The sequence below is a fragment of the Ischnura elegans genome, chromosome 9 (assembly GCF_921293095.1).
Source record: "Ischnura elegans chromosome 9, ioIscEleg1.1, whole genome shotgun sequence".
Lineage (NCBI taxonomy): Eukaryota > Metazoa > Arthropoda > Insecta > Odonata > Coenagrionidae > Ischnura > Ischnura elegans.
The window spans coordinates 75,191,491-75,213,648 of NC_060254.1; positions in this window are offsets into that span (position 1 = coordinate 75,191,491).

Consider the following 22,158-nt stretch of genomic DNA (forward strand, 5'->3'; position numbering starts at 1 on the left):
CTCTCTGGCTAAGTATGTGTTCCCCTCCCAAATTCAGACTTCGTAATTACGCCGTTATGATACCATCACGCAGTTGAGTTCAAAATAGTATAATACAAATAAAATTTATAATTATATTTATTCATAAAATTATAACGTAAAATAAACATAAAAAGCGCGCTTTTTCAACAGGTACGTATTTTTATAGGTTGGATTATGAAAGTTAATTAGTTGTAAGCCTAAAGCAATTACTGCTGGTTGCGATGAATCATCACTCCTCCCCTCGCCACACTACGCCCTCAACTACCTAGCCGCGCCCGCTCTCACTCATGTCAAGTTCTCTCACTCGTTGTTATCACTCACACGACACAGTACTGTACTGACAAACGCAATTGCACAATAAAAATAAGCTCTTATAAAAATTTTTTTTTTAAAAACCAGCCTTTATATTTAGATTACAGGGGATGAGCAACGTTTATATATGACACAAAGCAAAAAAACTCAGTGACCCCGAAAAACCAAAAGTGACGTATTAAAAAAGTCACTATATTTATTAAATTTTCAGTGAATGGTAAGCCCCCTATGTTTCAAAATGCCACCCCTATGCTTTTAAATGCCTACCCCTATGTTAAAAATGCCACCCCCCTATGTTAAAAATGCCACCCCGTACGTTTTATGTAACGGTAAAACAATATTCAAACATTTACAAAACCTTACAATTGTTAATAAATATATGAAGATCATAATTAGCTGTTGTATAGTTTTCACAAATTAAATGTATATGTGAATACCATTTGGAACTTCTTAGATCAAAAACATGTTTTGGGGGGCTATAGGTTGACTGGGGGGTGGTTAAAGGGGGGTTGGAGAGAAAAAGTTATATTTTCATGTATTGTCATCGGAAATGAAGAAGTGTGCAAAATTTCAGCGTTTTTGCTTCACAGGAAGTGAGTCAAATTTGAGTTACAAGATTTGTACCAGACAAACAGACAAACAAACAGACAGGTTGGTGAGTTGATATAAAGGCTGGAATTACTGCATTATTATTCCTTTTTCATGATATTATTTTTTGTCTAGCACGGACTTAACAATACAGTAATAGTTGAAATTGCGTTTTCAAAACTATCGTATATTTTAATTTTTTTTTTACAAACGCGGGGGCCCCCCAAAGCGCGGGGCCCGGGGCGGTCGCCCCGCCCTAAGGCCGGCCCTGCTTCTATTAATGTATATAACTCTGTGTCTGTTAGCCATTTTACTAGTGGGGATATCCTTGAAAATATACTTTATTACTGTAATTGTTAGATTTCCTAAGGGTGTAATAAAATTTAATACACGTATAAGTAACAGAAGCAGGCGAAATGTAGTAGAATGACATCCTGTAAGTATTAAAAGAAAATAGAGATGGCACTTTTCCACGGTTTTATTTACAGTACGACGCGTTTCAACCTGTACTAGTTCATGATTTAACGGTTGAAACGCGTCGTACTTTAAGTAAACATGTGGAAAAGTGCCATCTCTATTTTCTTTTAATACACGTATAAGGGCGGGTAATATACTAGGTTTCCCTCGTAAAATTTCATTTTCAGCTGAGCTGGTTATAGAACGTAACCGTGGTGATTGGTAATAAATTTTCCCTGGGAAAAGATGTTTGAGACATAACTTCGCGAAGCCTACCAAGTCGATGGTGTCAAAAGGGCCTCAACGAGATTCATATTTTCGGGACAATAGGGTGGTTTCCTATTATTTTTTTATTGCCTAAATCGAAAGATTATTACTCCTGGAGTACGTATTTTACGCTTTTAGAATTTTAAATGACGATATCTATTTTTCGCGATTAAATGAAAAGTGAAAATTTACTAGCGCGCGAAAGCGCGACGCGTAAGTATGAATGCCGGGAAATCTCTCCGTGTGACGTATTTCTGGTTCCCGCTGCCGCCCTGTGAGGTGACCTTGAAGCGAGTTGAGCGCTGATACGTCGCAGGCTGCTAGCGGGTAGCTGAGTACTCTGCTGGCTGGTAGCGCTTGGCTTAAATAAGGATTATTAATACCTTATCAAATGAAGAAAACTTTCCGACCTTAGGCAGTTTTAATAGGTGATTATTAAGACATGTTTCCCTGAGCTTTGTGCCTCATGCATGCATTGGTAATCTCAGACGATGCAAAACTCCTATCTACTCGTATAGAAACTAGGTCCCTGTGACGTCACGTGGAGTGGCATCGCATGGGCGCCAATCTGGTCCTTTTCAAATGAGGATAAAAATGGACCATTGCCATTCGTCCAAACCGGTATATCTAAAACGAAATAATTTTTATATTATGAATACAGTAATGGTGGGTAACGAATCGCAATCAATGCCTTTCGTTTTCTTTGATGAAGGAAACTACCCTATTCCAACGTTATCGTTTGGAATTTGGAGGCTGCATTCGTTACGGAATAAACGATCACCAAGCAATTAGGATTTTCTGGAAACTAACGTAATCTAGCGCCGAGGAGTGGAAACGTTTATTCCCACCCCCCCTCTCTCTCCGGTCGGACGAATCGAAGAATTCATCCATTTTATATTCGGGAAGCGATAGCGAAAAAAATACATTTCAAAACATTTTTCCTAAATATTCGCGGAAGTGCTTCATCGAATATGAATGAATTCATCCAATAAACGTTTTCGCAAATTTCGCATCGACGGTTATTGAAATTTGGAAACATTTACTCTCTGAGGGGGCATTTGAATAAGACAGGGCCATAAAAAATGCCAATTAATGCGCATGTGTAACATTTTGAAAAAAAATTAAACATCGCTGCACATTGTAATAACTAATGCAAAATACTAAAACAGCCGCTCCAACGCCCCTAGTTTTTTTTAAAGCGAAAAGATCCAGCTGTATTTATTTATCGTACACGAGTTATGAAAATATTTCTTCTCCGCCAAGTATGTTAATCTTGTGCAAATATTTCTGCTGAAGAGATTACAAAGTATGATTCTATGAGCACGAACAAGAGCCAAGTTCCGAGACCTCATAATGGAAGTTTAAAGGAACTTTATTAGTTATTATTTACTTCATCCCCTATTTTCAACTTATAATAAATTATTCTCGTTATTAATGAATATATTAATGTAAATGATTCCACCTTTCACTCAGAAAACTCACCCTCATAAAAGGCCATAATCAAAGCTTAAAAGCAGCAATGAAAATGCTGCAACCACATCAAAGCTGGTAATGCATATACAAAAACATTTCACGCTGATAATTCGATAGCCTTTCATGAATGCCATGGTTTATAGTTATGGAGTGTTATCTATAAACTCCACACCATCGCTAAAATACACAAATTGCAACTTTATGTCCTAACTCGAAAGCAGCCGGGAGAGAAAAATCGTTTATCATTTCTAAGCCATTTATAATGGGGTGTTTGCATGGATTTTTTTAGCGATAAATGCGGAATCTTCACTTCATCCTAGATACGGAAATGCTATTTAATCTTAAATTTAGGGTAATTTTGGCCATTTCTGGCTGCGTAAAAAATTACCTGGTTTGAACGTCCGCGAAAACAAGAAAAATAAACATGGCCGCCAGTGACGTCACGTGCCCGTAACTTCGAGTACTTGCCGTACGGGTATGCTGTAGATAATGGTTTTGCGCTCTCTTGAACGAAAGTCAGAGATAAACTGTGCGCAATGTCGGCATATAAATGGTGTTTTGTACCAGAGTGTACAAATACAAACAGCAGGAACCCTAACAAAGTACTTTTCGCTGTTCAAAAGGAAGAGAAACGGAAGAAGAAATGGTTTAGAGCTGCAAGAAGGGACTTCAATGTCTCTCGGAAATCAACCACTTATTGCGAGGACCATTTTAAGGTATTTTAATATTTAGGACTGACGCTTATTGAATAGATGCTAATGTATGTATATGACACGTAAATTATTCATTATGAAGAGCCTGTAACATCTGCTGAATGAATCCATTAATCGTACAAAATAGCCAACGTAATGAAATAGAAAAGTAGATGCTTCCAAAAAACTGCAATTCAAAGGATGTAAATTGTTGACGAAGAAAACCTAGGAAGAAGCATATGGTAGATCAGGAGTAAACAGTTTGAGCTATGATTTTGGTATGTACAGTTAAAAATATATACCTAATGCTTTTGTTCATAGATGGAGGACGACATGGAAAATTTCATGAGGTGCAAAAGGGTAGGAGGGCATAAAGGCCGTTTTACACGGTACACGGAATTGCGCAATCTGACGTATGTGCGAAGGCGCAATCAAAATTGCGTCGTGTAAAGCGGTGAATTGCTAGAACACATGCGAGAATGCGTGGATGCGAGACGGCAAAACAGCCCCTGTTCTAATTTCGTTCATGAATTCGCGCAATTACGCGCCATTTTAGAAATTAATGCAGCTCTAACATGCGCAATTCCGTGCCCCGTGTAAAACGGCCTTAAGCTACTGAAAAAATGTGCTTTTCCCCACGTATTTGGCTGCCAGGAAGATCGGCAGAGAGCATTTGCGTCAACCACCCGAAAATTACCCATGAAGAGGACTCAGCAGAGATTAATAGAAGACGCACTGAGTTTAAGTTATACATATGCAGCCCTCCCTAGGCTGGTTCTAAAGATATTTGTAACCTCAAAGTGAATTGATGAATATTACAGTCTTATTATGGGAACTCTTTATAGGTACCTACTTTAAGTTTAGACTGCATTGCTTATATTTGCCCTTTAAATAAATTAATATTTTAATTAATGAATAAAATAAATGATAATCACTAAATAGAAACAGTTACAGAGACATAAATGTGTTCTACAGGTATAGACTGACTAATGTATGATATGCTGCCACATCATAGGCGGATCCGGGTGGGGGGGCACGATGGCACGTGCCCCCCCAGACCTTACAAACGTGCTAGATTTTAAATACGGTCCCATTATCATTTCGTTCGTTTTGTATGACGAGGTATCTTTGTGCATCCCCCTCCCCCTGAAAAAAATCCTGGATCCGCCCCTGTGCAACATTGAAGCCTAATAACAAAAGAGCAGTTAATATTTCTGAAAAATATTTCATATTAAAATGTGGCATCCATACTCTTGGCTTCTAACTATTGGCTGTACTTGGATTCTAACCCCATCATATCTGAAATAAAATGAGCAAAATGATAAGCTTGAAAGTGAAATGAAATGTTGTTAATCATATATTTAATTCTATACTTATATGCCCACTAGGAGTTTAAATATTTTCATATAAGCTCAAGTGATTATTGAAAATTTGAAGTGAAGAGTTTGGTGCTGCTCAGGTACTCAAATTAAAAAAAATCAACTTGGTACAATGGAGATAAGGGTCTCGTTAAATGTATGTCAGTTACTTGCAAATTATTGCCTGAATTATACAACTCATAAAATATATGCTTTTCTTTTGGGTTGATAAACATATCCCTCCCCATATAATGACGTCATGATTTGGATGAGGAGTCAGTGGGCTTAGAACTAGACTGCTCTGAAGCTCATGAGGGTGGATATGCTGCATCCAACTATAAGCCATTGACTCTTACTAAGACATTTAGTGATGCTAGTGTCCAAACTTCTGTTTCTCACAGGAGTAAGGGTATTAATTGCAATATGACAAAAAAGGAAGTACTTAACATTGCCACATCACCCATCAAGTTACAGAGAGATGTGTCGACATCTCTACTGAAGAGAATAGGTGGGGCTGTGGATGAAGAGGAATCGGTGTCTGTCACAACAACTGAAGGTGTGGAAAATGGCAGTGGGAGTGAATATGAGCCATGCTCATCTGACAGTGATGAATCTGCTCATGAATTTCAGGACCCTGATGCAATTCTCTCTTGTGTAAATAGGAAATCCAAAATGTATATTGGCGAGCCAGATGAGTGGTTTCCTCATGCAATGCTTTTGATAATGAAATGCACTAAACTTGGCCAGAGAGACATTGTATTTACTCTCATGAAAATCAAGGTAAATGATTCTTTTGAAAGGCTCGTGGATCAATTTTGCATATCATGTGGCCATGCATGTAAATTTTTAACAGAACTGTGCCAATCCTGGCACACACATTGAAGGAACTGATCTATTGGCCTGATAGGGTGACTATAAAAAGGCAGCTTCCCATACCTTTCATTGTACTATGGAGATGAAGTCTTCAGGTAACTTACCGAAGTGCCTTCGTTCCTCTAACTTCCGGAATGCTGAAGTCGTCATTTCCCTTCAAATACTCCGCCACCATAAGTACATCTACTTTTGGTAGATTATTTGTATTTCCTTTATCAAAATTTACCTCTAATGCCATGTTTTCGACACTTTTCCCAGTCGCAATGAGGCCACATACTGGTAACTACGGGCAAGTGACGTCACCAGCCGTATATTCTCCCGCTGATTTCCTTGGCATTTTAGCGATTTTATTATTCATTTAATAATATATTTCTCCATTTTACTGCATTAAAACCTATTTTTTCTTTATCTACTTCCTTTCCTCTATACGATGAAGAAATATTTAAGCGCAAAAAATTTTAATGCAAACACCCCATTGCATACACCCTCAGCAATTATGAAATACATGCGACAATTTCTTTTATTTAAACGACGTATATTTTTAGTACATTGCAAGAGAAGTTAAACATTATACGTGGACGGAGGTAACGATAAGAGGCATTAAAATTCTCGGACGCTAAATTAATAAGTGGATACCTACTGTTATTAATCGCCGCGCTAGCAAAACACACAATTTATTTCAGCAATTGCATAACGATATATGCTCATTAGGATCTTCTTTTGTTGATTTTGATTCAGGAAAACAATACTCACGGCAGAGTTTGATAAAAATGGAGCCACACGTGCATGGACAATGGAGCAGTTAAAAAAATCCGGATGTCAATTTGTATTCCTCGTTGAAAATAGGTCAGATTCGAAACGGAAGATAATTTTTCGTCATCGATCGCAACGAATATTTTGAACGCTTGACTTAAATGCAAAATGCTAACATGGACGTATACTGGGAATTTAATGGATACGGAGGTTTTAATAACTGCATATTCTATTTTTTATCGCACAATATGCATATTCTTTTCATTTCATTAATGTTGTCCTTTCCCACTACAAAATGAGTAAATTGCCAACCTCCACCTTCCATTATGATATATAAGGCGAATGCTATGCATAGTATCATGTAAATATATGAACCTCTAAATCATATTAATGATGGATAAGGTAAGTATTTCAATTGGAGTGGTACCTACTAAAATTCTGCATTCATTTCACCTGATCTATGATAAAGTAAGGTGGATATGGGAAATTAAATGGGAAAGGACATCAGTAATGAAAGGAAAAGAATATAAATATTATGGAGTTATCAACCCCATCGCATCCATTGAAATCTTAGAATACATCCATTTGAGGATTTTGATTTTAATTCAAGCGCTCAAAATGTTTTTGGTGATTGATAACAAAAAATAATCTTTCGTTTGGAAGCTGATCTATTTTCAGCGAGGAATACAAAAGGGCCTTCCAATTTTTTAAACTCAGTCATAATAAAATCATAAATAATTTAATCTCAATTAAAGGTCTATTGTTTCATTCCGTTACAAGCCTTTCCGTAACTATTCCCTCAATATGAATACATCCTCTCTTGCTATTACAACTCTAGCAGACCGCCGTGTATTCAATGACATGAGATTAATCATAAATATTAATAATAGCAAGTGCAGATCAGCATCCGACCATATTTCTCGTTTCCCGCCATTGGTTCTTTCGCCCACGATGAGGTCTAGCGACCTATTTCATTGTTTTACCCCCTGCCTTTCTCTCTCTAACCGTTCTTATCTATTCAGAATCCCTTCTTCCATTAACTGCTATTCAAAATATGTTCCCAATAGGATAGTTTCATTCATCAAAGAAAACGAAAGTCATGGATTGCGATTCCTTACACACCATTACTGTATTCATAATATACAAATTATTTCGTTTTAGAAATACCGGTTTAGACGAATGGCTATGGTCCATTTTTATCCTCATTTGAAAAGGGCCAGATTGGCGCCCATGCGATGCCAATCCACGTGACGTCACAGGGACCTAGTTTCTATACGAGAAGATAGGAGTTATACATCGTCTGAGGTTACCAATGCATGCATGAGGCGCAGAGCTCAGGGAAACATGTCTTAATAATCACTTATTAAAACTGGCTAAGGTCGGAAAGTTTTCTCCATTTGATAAGGTATTAATAATCCTTATTTAAGCCAAGCGCTACCAGCCAGCAGGGTACTCAGAAACCCGCTAGCAGCCTGCGTCGTATCAGCGCTCAACTCGCCTCAAGGTCACCTCACAGGGCGGCAGCGGGAACCAGAAATACGTCACACGGAGAGATTTCCCGGCATTCATACTTACGCGTCGCGATTTCGCGCGCTTGAAAATTTTCACTTTTCATTTTCGCGAAAAATAGATATCGTCATTTAAAAATCTAAAAGCGTGAAATACATACTCCAGGAGTAATAATATTTCGATTTAGGCAATTAAAAGATAATAGGAAACCACCCTATTACGTACTTTTTTCAACATTAATCTACCTTGCACCAACTCCACCGTAATTTTCGTTCTACTCCTCTCTTAATATTGAAACACCAATTAATCTGTGATATGTAATAACGATAAATGTATCCTTGTAAAAGCATTAGACATATCCAATAGTCATGGGCAAAAAATACCGGTATTCGGTAGCACCGAATACTATTTTTTTTTTTACTTCGGTAGTACCGACCAGTATTTTTTTAGCGGTACTACCGGAGTATCGGTACTAGAAATACCGGTACTTCGACGGCGCTGCCATCTTATGTGTTATCAATCAACTACCTAACCAGCTACTTAAAAAATTGTGTGTTGATAATATATAAATCGAAGTAGGCCATTTCCAAGGAAGTTGTAAATATACTATGTATTGACAACTTCCTTGGCCATTTCCAAGAAATAAACACCAATTCACAATGGCTTTCCGCAAGAAGTATTTTTTTAATTAATGCCACGGGTATTTCTCAAGAAATCATAAAAATGACAAAAAAAGTAGATGCAGACTTATGCAATAAGTGCGCAACTTGTGTGTAAGCACACTAAAAATAATACCATCTGTTTATTTTAATTTAAACTGATGGTATAAGCACTGATAGTTGATCAACGTAGGAAGAGACTGAAAAATAGCGATGCTATAATGTTATAGCGTAAGCTTGTTTACAGTAGTCATCAACTTTTTTGATGTATTACCAGTGTTCATCCGTTTCACGTTTTTTTTCATACAACCAATCAAGTGCATCACCAACAGAAGACAAATTAATTTTGCTTCTTAATTATTAAGATTTGTCCTCCTTCCTTAGTTTCTTTCTTGCTTTCTCATCATTTAACGGTACTTTTACAAAACTGCGAGTTCGAGACAGGTGTTATATTTATTGGTATAAAAGATATTTATTTACTCAAATAAGGCAAGAAAAGTCAAAGTTATCGAACTCCACATATGTATTTCTTCCTCTGAAATAAATGGAACAGCGACCTAAACGTCAAGTTTTATTCGATAGCAGTATTTTAGCCATAACTAACACCGATTCTTGTTGAGTAAAATCATAAAATTAAATATCTTAACATTAGAGGAGCTTTTTATAGGTAATCTTAGACTGACAACGTAAGCTCTGTCAATAAGAAGACTTTTCATTATAAGTTCACGGCAGAAGACGTAATTTTGGTGTCGAGTCCGAAAAAAACCGGTGACTTTAGGAAAACAAGTCATCTCATAGAGTTCCCAAGATAATTTCACACTTCATATAATACGCAAGGAAAACACCAAAATTTAATGGTATGCACCAAAATCATTGCCTTTAAAAACTTCATCGCTATCACCCTTCTCACTATTAGAGAATCTAGCCTCCATGTATTTTTCCGATAAATTTTCGTAAAAAATCCTGTTATAATTTTTTCTGTGTATTCTTTCTGTATGCTACGCTAATTTGCCGAAATACCGGATAATTAGGGTAAGAGAAGCGTTGAATATCAACTTATTAACATATTTTATCAATTATGAAAGTACCGGAATACCGGTATTTTTTCGCCGCTACTTCTGGGAGAGTACTTTTATTGCTTTTTAATATTCATCACAAAAATACCGGTACTTTTTCAAGTACCGCCCATGCCTAATATCCAACCCTTGAATTCTTTTCGTCTCAAAATTAAAATATAAAAGCAACGAAGTCACATACCTCACCTAAATTCCATTTCGGCCATGAATTGATGTCCCTTGCAAAGTCACAGGAACGAAAAAAAGATGTAACAATACGGTAGCATGAAGCGTGAAAATTTCGTTGCCGGGTGATACTGTTTAACAAGGCATAAAACATGAAAATAAAAGCTCGCGCACTCCGAATTTTGTGTGATATTTGATTGGGAACACCATTATCGTGTTACTGAAAAATGTCCTCGGTTTAAATAGCCAATTTATCCAATTATATCGCGGGGAAAGCTGCATTATGGCCTGACTATCAATTACCATAACGGATGTAACGATTGACGGGACTGGTTACGTATTCCAGTGACAGTGTGTGCAACAGATGAATGAATGAACGACCAGTCACTGATTAATTTGACCTCAACCGATATTATACATGCAAAGGGGAAACGTGATTGCAGAATGGAATCAATCGATTCATAACCAATTTAAAGAGTGGAACGCGATATTTTGTGGGAGTATTTAACAGGTAACATAATACCATAAACACCTGTCCACGGTCCACAGAACTTAATTATTAACCGACTTAGGTAGCGAAAACTTACGAGGCGTGTAAATTAAGTAATAAGAATGATTATTTCCCTATTTTTTATTCATATAAAATTACAACGCAGCAAAGTCTCCTACCATGGAGCTATAAAACGCTATAGACGATTCATCCTTTTCTCATAGTGGTGATGGAACTAGGATACAGTAACCTTCAGATGGTCGGTTACGGCTGTTTGAGTATTCTCAAATGTCCCAAAATGGTGTTCGGTGAGGTGACTTTTCAATCTTGGGAACAGAAAATAGTCATATAGTCTCGAGTCACTCATTTTTAAAGCGTATTGAAAAAAACCTACCTCACAAAAAAAATCACTGCGGACAGCGCAACAGCTCTAGGGTAATCAAAGTTGTACCGGTCGCATATCAGATGCAGAGTCCTCTAGATTGGGGGTCTATTAAAACTCAGATAAGTTAAAGCTGTGATGCCGCGAGGTTTTCTTAAGTGGTATGTAATTCAATGATGTATTTGTTGGTCTCTCGGTTGAATTCACTGAGATAAGACGGATAGCGCCATACACAAGATCACGAAAGATATTAGCAGCGCAGATTTGTGTACATTTCATTTTATTTCGCATGCTCACAAATTACGCAAATCATCACTGAGATTATGGAAGAAATCTGAATATTAATAATAAAAAATAATAATATGTCTTTATTCGGGCGAGGTTAAGACTGAGAAGTCCCCTCTTCCACCTAACCTCTCGATAGCGTCAATGCAAACATATTAAAAAAATGGTAGATAAACGTTTACAATACAAGAGATATACAATATACGCTATTTGTGACATGCCAAAAACATAAACAAGCATATGCGAAAATTTTGTTCAAAAATATATCTGTTTGTGGGAAAAAACATGAGGATAAGTGTGCAGTATCCTTCAGCGAAAAAACCAAATAGGGGAAACGTCCACACATGGTCTCTCCGAGAGTGAATTAGACTAGTACTTTATCATCTAACTGAAACCTTGAGGCTTAACTGATGGAAACTTTCCATTGCGGAAAATAAATATTTTTTTAAAGGTTCATTAATATATTTATCAAAGCATAATCCGGGATTCATAACATAATAAATTCTTCCACCTGAAAATATAACTGCGTTATGAAACACGGGTCGAGGTATTTTAATTATAGTAGTGAACCTTACAAAGTTTATTCTTTTATATTCATAGCATTTTTTTTAGCTTATGCACAGGCTTATCTTATTATCTACTAAGCTATTAGCTTATCATTAAAAAAACCATGCATTACTCTTCATCCCAGCATTACCTACTTTCGAAAACAATAACGCCACATCGAAATAAATAACCTACTACATTTTGACTGTATCAACTTAATTCCAAATCCAAACTTGCGAGATCATAAGTGTGATAAGCTTTTTTTCGGAATTCACCCATGGGTCAGAATGAGATTCAGCGTCAACAGCATCATGGATCAAGTCACTTACAGCCGACTAACCGACTTCCGAAAAAAATATTAAAACATCCAAATAAATACCCAATTTTAAGTTCTTAGCATCATTTAATTTCTAACTCTGAGATTGTGAAGTACAAAGTGCAATAAGCGTAACTTTCGGAAGTCACTCATGGATTGGACGAAATTTCATGCATCAACGGATGGATCTTCGCCGGCAGTAAATAAAAACCAACATAAGTTTTTAATTTCCGGAAAACATCACGAACTCAAAGGCATTAGATGCAGGGCGACCTTGATTCCGCACTGGGCCCGTGAAAAGAAGACATGGATCTAACTCGGGATTTCCGTCGGAACAAACAGCTCAAAACTCGGCTCCAGTTTTCCTGCGTTTCCCGTACGACTCCAATTACCGAATTGACAAACACATCCACAGCCATTTCCCTTCGTTATCTTTCATAATAAACATCACCCATATTGAGAGCTTTATTTTATTAAGAGCCTTCATTACATCCCCTATCTCCCTGTAAATCAGGATGACCACTGTCCAGCCAATCAGAGCAGAGAAATTCATGCATAGTTTCCGGTTTACCAGGGAAATTTTACGAATTTCAGCAAATGAAAAAAAATACATCGCAGTAATCTTACGTGATTACTGCGATGGATAGTAATTTTAAAACACCCAAAATAACCTCAACACATTTAAATAATACTATATTTATGTATTTAAAAGGACAAGTAATATGTTAGTTAACGCCCATTGTACGTACAATTTAAAATTATTCAATGCAAGCCAAGAATCTGCTTCGATCTCCTAAGTAGATGTTGACGTCATCTGGAATTATTCTTCGTGTTGTTGAATCCTATTCGAGTCAAGAGTTCTAAACATTTCGATTCTGCTATCTTGTCTGACATTCCACGTTTCGATGCGGCTGTAAAAATTATACTGAGCAACTGCACTTACAATTACGATATAAACTCATTTTAGGCCATAAAATGGGCGTTGAACTGGCAAAATATTTTGTGAAACACATTTGAAATAAAAGATTTCGAAATTTCCGGTTGGTGCAAAAATTCATGAATAATTCATGCATAATTCTGGGGAATAAAAATTCAAAAATTCCCCGATTTTCCCGGTCGCTCGATACCGTGAAAATAAATGTAATTTCCTGAAGAGAAAAAGAGACATAATCAGAGATGGATAATTTTGAGGCTTCTGAGAGGAATAATTACTCCAGTTATTTAAAAAACAGCGACGCATCTGAAAAAGACAAGCTTGAGCAAGGAGATATAAAATTAGTCATGAATAGGATGATCATCACCACTGTTCATCATTCCGAAGATTGGTTTGACACAGCTCTCCACTCAATTTTCCTCTCGGCTAATCTTTTCACATCAACGTATTTCTTCTCCTTCACATCCTTCTCAAAGAGCTCAAATCTCGGCTCCGGTTTTCTGAGTTTCGCGCACGCTTCCAATTACCAACTTGACAAACACATCCATACACATTTCCCTTCGTTGGCTTCCGTGATGAACTTCTTCCATATTGAGTGTACTATTTTAATAAGAGCCTTCACTACAGCCCAATCTCTCTGTAAATGTAATTTCCTACAGCAAAAAAGAGAGATAGAAAAAGAGATGGATAATTTTGACGCTTCTGACAAGAAAAAAGTACCCCAATTACTTATCACACGACTGAGTATCAGACAATATGCGAGTTTAAGCAAGGATAAATGAAATTAGCCATCAGTGGGGTCTTCATCATCACTGCTCAACGATCCTAAGATTTGTTCGAGGCCTTCCTTTTCCGATCTTGCTATCCACTTGTCCCTCGAAGATTGTCTTCATCAGGCCATTTTGCTCTCAAAATTATGCGTTTAAGATTTTTCCGTCTTCTTTAACACCTTCAGCTTTAATTAATTTTCAGAATATTGTGCTTCCACCCTCGATTTATTTATTGTGGTTCTTTTTAAATGAAGTTGTAGGTAATGAAATGATTTTAGTATACCGGGACTAGCCCCGGTGATAACGGAGTCACCCGCAATGCACGAACTGTGCGAAAAATCCGCAGGGGAAAAAAATCATTCGCCTTTACCGGGTTTCGATATATTTGGCCAGTTGAGCTACTGAGGAGTCATATGCTACCATGTCCGTTATAGTCCTCGAATTGTCACAGAAGAGAACGACGCGATCCGGGAGCGGGAGATCCGGATTCAAATTCTGGTCAAGGCGAATGATTTTAAAGTGAAATATCACTTTAATTCATTGAAAAATCAACGCAAAGGCTTAAGGAATAGCAATTTTTAATAAAATGCTCACTTGCAAAAGTCACAAATGTAGTTCTCATTTTCACAACGTGAGCAAAAAGTACGTTCTTATTTTCTCTTACGGAAACAATCGCTTTTATCATAGATTGGACATCACGATTTTCCCATTTACACTTGGGCTTGGGGCCAATAATCTTCATCAGCTTCTGAAACTGGCGAAAAGGTGATGTAGTAGACAGAACACGTTTCCACATTTACCCCAGTGTTGTGCTTCCACATTACTAGCATCAGCATATTGAACTATGAAGCTAAAACTATGCTACATTTTCCACCTAGTAGATTATTTAATTACACCAGATTGTAGCATGTTTTATGCTTAACAATAACTAATATAGCACCAAGAAATAGCTTGTTGAAGTAGGTGATTAAAGAAAACTTAAAAAATTACCTCAAAAGTTTTACGAGTGAAGAGAAACTTGGAACAAGTATATTGATTGGAGAATTGACTATCACCGCTCCTACACGCTTACCTACTTAAGAAGCAGGCCAAGAAGTTGATGCGGTCCCCGCTAGCCTAGAGTACCTCCTAAGCCCTAAAGGTTATGCTTCCACATTACTAACATGCCTCCACATTTGCACCAATCCCTCTACGTTTTTATCTTATTATTTTAACCTAGTTATCTAACGGAGGAACATTTAAGTACTTATAGAAATAGCAAAGAATATAAACGTAATTTTGCTAAGCAAGTAAGTAACCATAGGGGTGATTTTAAAATAGATATTTACAAATTATGCAACGACCGCCACGAATTAGATTCTAGAGAAGAGTTATATATTTTTGAAATTTTAATAGCCATGACGACACTCTTAAACGAATATCTTAACACATCTTTTTACCTTATGATGTCGTCCGTTTCAAAATTAATTTCTTCCTCCGTTAGGTAATTCGGTCAAGATAAATGCATCATAATGTACGCCTGCAGACGATGATTAGTCATCGAAACCCGGGTAGCTTTATGTAAAAAAGTAGTGGTACAATTAAAAGTTAACTAACCAAGAATCCTTAAAATGGAATACCACACAGTTAAAAATGAATTAGTGAATTTTTTCACTTCACTCTCCCTCTCTCTCTCGCAAGCATGAGTTCAATGATCACCTGAATTATTATTGAACAGGTCTAACCATTGTTCATATTTAATCATACCCAAGAAGCGGCTAGAGTTCATCTTTTGTTTACAAGACAACGAATTTTTTTGAACTTTCATCTTATCACGGCACATTTTATCGTTTCGACGATGAAGGGGGTACTTGAGAAACGCTCTCATTTTTGCAATACTATTTTTCCATTGATTTCCAGGGTCGGAGCCAACACAAGTTCGTTGAAAATTATAAATCGAAGTTCCATTTTCCCCTGAGCGATTTTTAAGCTTGCTATCTTTTTTTGTCGATCTGTACGCCTTTTTCTCTCTCTCTCCCTATTACTGGCATTCTACTTTCCTGATTGCTCCTCACATCAGGCGAAGGGCAAGATATCGATACTTTGGTTCGCTATTCTTCCGCCTCGTTTTAACTCATTCGTGATATGAACAAAAATGTACAATTCTTATATTCCATTGATTTTTTGTTCATTAATCATCATCTTCATTTAACGTCAAGCTGTTCTAATAAATTTTTCTTCATTGATTCACCTCACTGTGATTTATTTACAAGGAAACTGATGTTTCCATCGAGAATGGTTTGAGAAGTAGGTTCGTACAAGGGTGTGCCCAGGATGAAAACTAGGGGGTCAAGCCATGGTCGTTCAAGTTGTAATATTTAAGCAAATAAAAGGTTTGTGACCCAAAATTTCGAAAAAATTATAACTGCGATTTATAAGTTTTTATAATTATTTTCTTGTAAAAATAACTATTTTAGTTCCCTTTCTTACACGAATACAATCATTTTTCGAAGTTAGAAGAAAATTTGTTGAAAACTTTTGTTGTTTTGAACTAAATTATTTTCACTTCTAGAGGGGGGGCAGCTCCCCCCACCTGTCCCCCGCTGGGTACGTCCATGGGTACAAAGTGTCGCGTGTCAGCATGCCGATATAAGTGGGGTTCGGGATGATTTGGCGACTTGAATGTTTGCTTCTTACCCCGTAGATCCGGATTCCAATCCTGGCGGTAGCGGATATTTTTTGTAAACTGCCCGATTCCTGCTTTAGTGTTCGTGTGGAGGGCGCTTCAAGTACATCTCTTCGCCCGTCGTATCAGCCGTGGTCACCGGGGCGCATTTGCATGAATGAATGAGGGAGTCAGTCACTGAATGTTCGAATTTGGGTTTTATAGTATAGTGGTTATCACGTTATCACCCTCACTGGTGGCTTAACTAGGAATATGCTTGGAGGGGGGGGGATGGGGTGGCGATCCTCTCCCCTAGGCAACAAAAAATATTTTTCATCAATCTATCGAAAAAATAGCCAAAATAAAATTTTCAGCCAAAAAATCTGGTTTCCTTGACTGAAGGAAGAATAATGGTGTATATTAAGGTATACCTACTGAAAATTAAATGGAACATGGTTCATTTCTATATTACAGGCTGCAGCTGGTTTGAGTCCCCCAAAAATTCCACCATAATATTGAAAAAAACGAGACACAGCGTTTACATCTGCTACTAATCCATAAAATATGTACATGAATCAATATTAATTATAGCTAGACTGAAATTAGTTGGAGCTTTTCCTTTTTATTCGTGAACAATTGGTGTCCTAACACCCACTGCCACACACTTATTACGGTGGTTTTCGGGGTAGCATGTAGTTGTAGATATAAATGTAAACCCCTTTCTCCTCTTTTTCAAAGTTTTTGGAGGACTCAAACCGGCAGCAGGCTGTCGTATCGATTTCAACCAGGAATTACTCTATTTTCAGTATATATTTAATTCATTATATTTCACATAGGAGTTTTTTTTCTCCGGCCGTAGACTAGTGGATTGATGTTTCATTATTTATTATCGAGAGATACAACCGATAATGCCAATAGTTCCCCTTTCCCCGACAAGATTGAATAAATATTAGCGCTTGCCTTATTAAAATGCAAATGGAATTGGACGTTTTGTTTGAATAATTTACGAGCCAATGAAGTGTAAATGCTACTGGTAACAGTGCCCAACGGTCGCTTAAACAAATAGTCTGGACCGTTTGTCTCTCAGCCTTGTTTGTTTACTGTGTAAATTTATTGAGAGCGCTATGAAACCTGTCGTCACTTAAACATAAGGGATTCTACCGGGAAATGTTGTAAATTACAGCAGCGCAACGAAGCAGCGAAGTTTTATTTCAAACCGCAAGCGTCTACATAAAAGTTAAGATCGAAGGGAGTGCATAGTTTACATTATATTTCCTCTAAATTCTAGGTAATACTTTTTACAGTTATTAACCTTTTTATTTTAATCATTAAATTTTTTGGAAAAAAAATTTCTAATCGAGAGAAATAAGAGTTACATAAACACAATATTTGTAGTCGATCTATCAAGCTCATCATATTCGTGTGGTATTCTAATTCATATTTATATGGTAGTATCTTCATGATCGTATGGTATTTATAAAGAAAAACATGAGTTCAGCGACGAAGTTTAATTTCAAACCGCAAGTCTTTTCTACATAAAATTTATGATTGAAAGCAAATGCATTGCTGATATTATATTATATGTCCTCTGTATTCAAGGTAATACATTTTACAGCCATTTACCTTTTCATTTTAATCATTAATTTTTTTGGAGAAAAAATTTCCAATCAAAATAAATAACCGCTACACAAACCCGATGTTTGTAGTCACCTAATTAAGCTCATTATATTCGAGTGGTATAGCATTTTGGAGGAGGCGACCGACAACTGAGGTCATTTGCGTTCTAAGGTAGGTCAGGGCAGGAAGGTCGGAGAGAAACCCGACGTTGGAATTATCGTGCTGTTAACGAGAGGAGCCAAGGGGACCACGGTTTAACGTCCTATCCAACGGACGGATTGTTATATTTTCCGTGTCTTCCTCAAATCACTCGGGTAAGAAGCGGGCAGTGACCGAAAAATCTATGCCATCGGCGGGATTTGAGCTCGGGCCCCCTGGTTGAACAAGAATAACAACAAGATTGTTGGCAATAGTTGAAGGTAGAGTTCTTACAAACCTTATTCCTCTCACTTTACTTTCGCATATAAAATCTTAGGGCATATATATTTTTTCACATAGATAATAATGTGTCACAGGGTCGGATTTTGATGAAAATAGGCCTATTAAAATGTGAAGCTCCAGTCGCAAAAAACTTTTATTGCTCAAATTTCTTATAGCTCAACTCGTGGCAGCGTGTACTTGGATCACGACTGGTCAATAGAAATGTGGTCAAAAGAAAAAAAACCCTTGGTTATTTTATTTCAAAACAAATGAAAAACAATAACTCCAAAGTCTACAGCTCAAATCAAATAACCAAAACAAAAAACATAGTAATAATTTAATGGATGACAGAATAAAAAAGGACAATGTTTGCTCATTCCAACAAGGCCCTAGGCTATTCAATTTAAGAGACCCTTTCACCTCCCATTGTTAAGCTGGTGAATTACACGGGAGATAATAAAATATATGTATTTACTGAGATATATATCAGTATGTTTAATGAAGCATGTTGTGATTGGTACTAACCAATATTAGTCATGGAAATCGGTGCATTCTCAGCGCTAAAACTTATACTGCAAATATTTTTTCAAGTATTCAACTCAAAAATAATATTTTATTAGTGAGTCTCGTTTCCTTCAAAACAATTTATGGCATTAAAACGTTAGCATTGACAACATTTTAACGGAAAAATTTTGATTGACTATCTGTTTTGATAGCAAAATTAAAAACTGGTTTTTAAGAGTTCTTTTCATGATAAACACACTGGCTATCAAATTATTCTGATATCTTATAAAATAGCTTCGAAATTAAACTTTTTGAAAAAAAGATTTTTCATCTAAATTTGCCCAGCCGCCCTTTTAAAAATGTCTGCAAAAAAGTATGGCTTCTAAATTTTTTTTCAAATGGTGATTTGTGACTTTCTACTTGTAGGGTACTATTGATAAAAAATCAGGGTACTTAAAAATGTTGAGCAACAAATTTTATTGATATTGGGTGATTTGAAGTGAAATTACCCATTAATATTTCACGTCATTTTTTATACTATTTCGCTATTTTATCAAGGTATTTTATCCTACTGTGGCAGTCGGTACAATTTTTTGGAACCTTTTAATGTGGAATGCGATATAATAGTTAGAATTAATTTTGTTTAAATGGGGGCCATTATAAATTTCAGAGAGATTGAATTGCCGCACATAGCGTTTATTTTAGCAGTTAAAATTCATCCTTAGTTTGTAATACTGATAATAGTGAGAGAAAAATAATTCAATTTCGATATATATGTGACTGTAACCTGCTTGCTAACTAAGTACTTCCCAACACTGCATCAATTTTTGTTTAAGCCAAGTCTTTAGTGTACAGCCATGTGAGAATGTAAACTAACTCCTGAATTTGTTGCGCAGCATTTTAAGACCCAGGGAATCCATCAGTTACGAATATATTCATGTCTAAAATTGTAACTCAATGCAGAAAATCATGGTGCATTTTTTTGTTAATGGTCCGATTAATACTCAATATAATTTGCGTGCATGACAGATTGAGATTCAACACCAATTTTTTATCTTTCCATGAATTTAATTCATGCATCGTATCTGGCCTTAGTTTACTTATCTTTCCAATTCGTATTGTAATTTGTCTTGAGATATCCCAATACAGGCGTATTAGGGATTCTAAATTTATCTTTGTTTATTTGAAATGTAAAATACGCTTAAAATTTGATTCCATGGATACAAAATTTATTATTTTTATTACTAATTATTCGAGACTGAGTCCTCCACAGTATCTAAGTATGTTCCCATAGCTGCATCCATTTTTTTAAAAGCCAATTCTTAAATACAAAGCCATATTATTATATTGTACAAGTTACAAGCTGGCTATTTGCCAGGTGGTAACAGTTTTTACAAAATAAAATAAAACAAAATATTGTAAAAGAAAAATACATCACCAAAATGAAACTAGATAGTGAATATTTAAAATGCAATGTAATTAATTTTCCAATATAAATATTTTACACCTCTTCTTGAAAATCCTTACGTGTGATTGTAATCTGACCCCAGGATTTGACGCGTACCATTTTAAAAACTCAGGAAAGACTCATCAAACACTTACGAATATATTTATGCTCTAGTGGCTTAATTACAAGCGAATTGCTTCGAAGTGAATCAAGCACACAGCTCCTTACAAAATGCAAACGGACTCGCTGGTGCAGGAAGATTTTTCGGAATCTACCGACTCCAAAAATGACGATATTTAGGCCAAGTCGCGTCCGCGGATTTTTTTTTAAATATACAGATCAAAGCTCAGATTCGTCTTTGCACCGACTCTACGCCCACGACCTTGGAGAATACAGAACAAGGCTCTGAGCCACAGGGAAGTGCGGTTAGTAGGCAGAAATTAACGCCAGAGGGCACGAGAATCGTCAAAGGCAGGCGCCGCAAGCTTCATTTATGGAGAGAGACAGACAAAATGCGAGTCGAAAGCCTAATATGGAGCAATTGGTGCTGGGATAAACAGAATTTTAGATAAGGGAAGAGGAAACACGAAGCACCTACGTTGCGAGAAGGTCATGGACCCAAAAAGGGAGCTAATTTGACTCTTGAGGGTAGTAAAAGACCTTACAGAGTAATGGAAAATGAAAGAATGAACTTTTCAACGTTCACTAACATAGGCGGATCCAGGGGGGGGGCACGGGGGCACGTGCCCCCCCCCCCCCCCCCCAGAGGATCAAAATATGCAAGATTTTTAATACGGTCCCATTATCATTGCGTTCGTTTTGTATTACGAGGTATCCTTGTGCCCCACCCAGAACAAAATCCTGGATACGGCCTTGCTTGTGCCCCTCCCAGAAAAAAATCTTGGATCCGCCCCTGTTCACTAACATATTTAACAAAAACGACCATGGTTTCGTAACATGGTTAAATCTTCAGTAAGGGGAGCAGCTAGGAATTAAGGCTGTGGGGGTTTAGGTGCTACTAATACCTGGGTGTGTGGGATACCAGGACCACCAGGACAAGCGATATGTGCGAGATTAATAAATTGCGGAATTTTAAGATAAATGGTTGAAAATGGTGAGTTTTTCGGCTATCTGAGGGATATTTTATTAATCCTTAAACTATTCTATTAGCAACATCAATCCAATTAAGTAAAATGGATTAAAATTAAAAATTTCTCTGAGCTCTTTGGGGGGTTTTATACCCCAAATCCCACCCCCACGCTGCGCCACTGTCTTCAGGTGCATTGATCATGCATGCATATCCTTTTATATAACTTCAGGTACAGCACTCCGTCCGTCGAATAGGACGTTAAACCGTGCTCCCCTCGGCGCATTTTGTTAGATGCCGACGCTGGGTTTCTCTCCACCCTTCCTTACCTACCTTCCCTTATGGCGCAAATAACCTTAGCTGTCGGTCGCCTCCTCCACTTTTGTTAGCGAAAAAACGCTTAATAGGTCTGAGGGTTTTACAAAAAAATCAACGGGCACTCAACGATATCTGTATGCAAAAGGCAGTTTTATGGGGGGGCACAGGGGCTTAAAATATGGACAAATTTTTAATA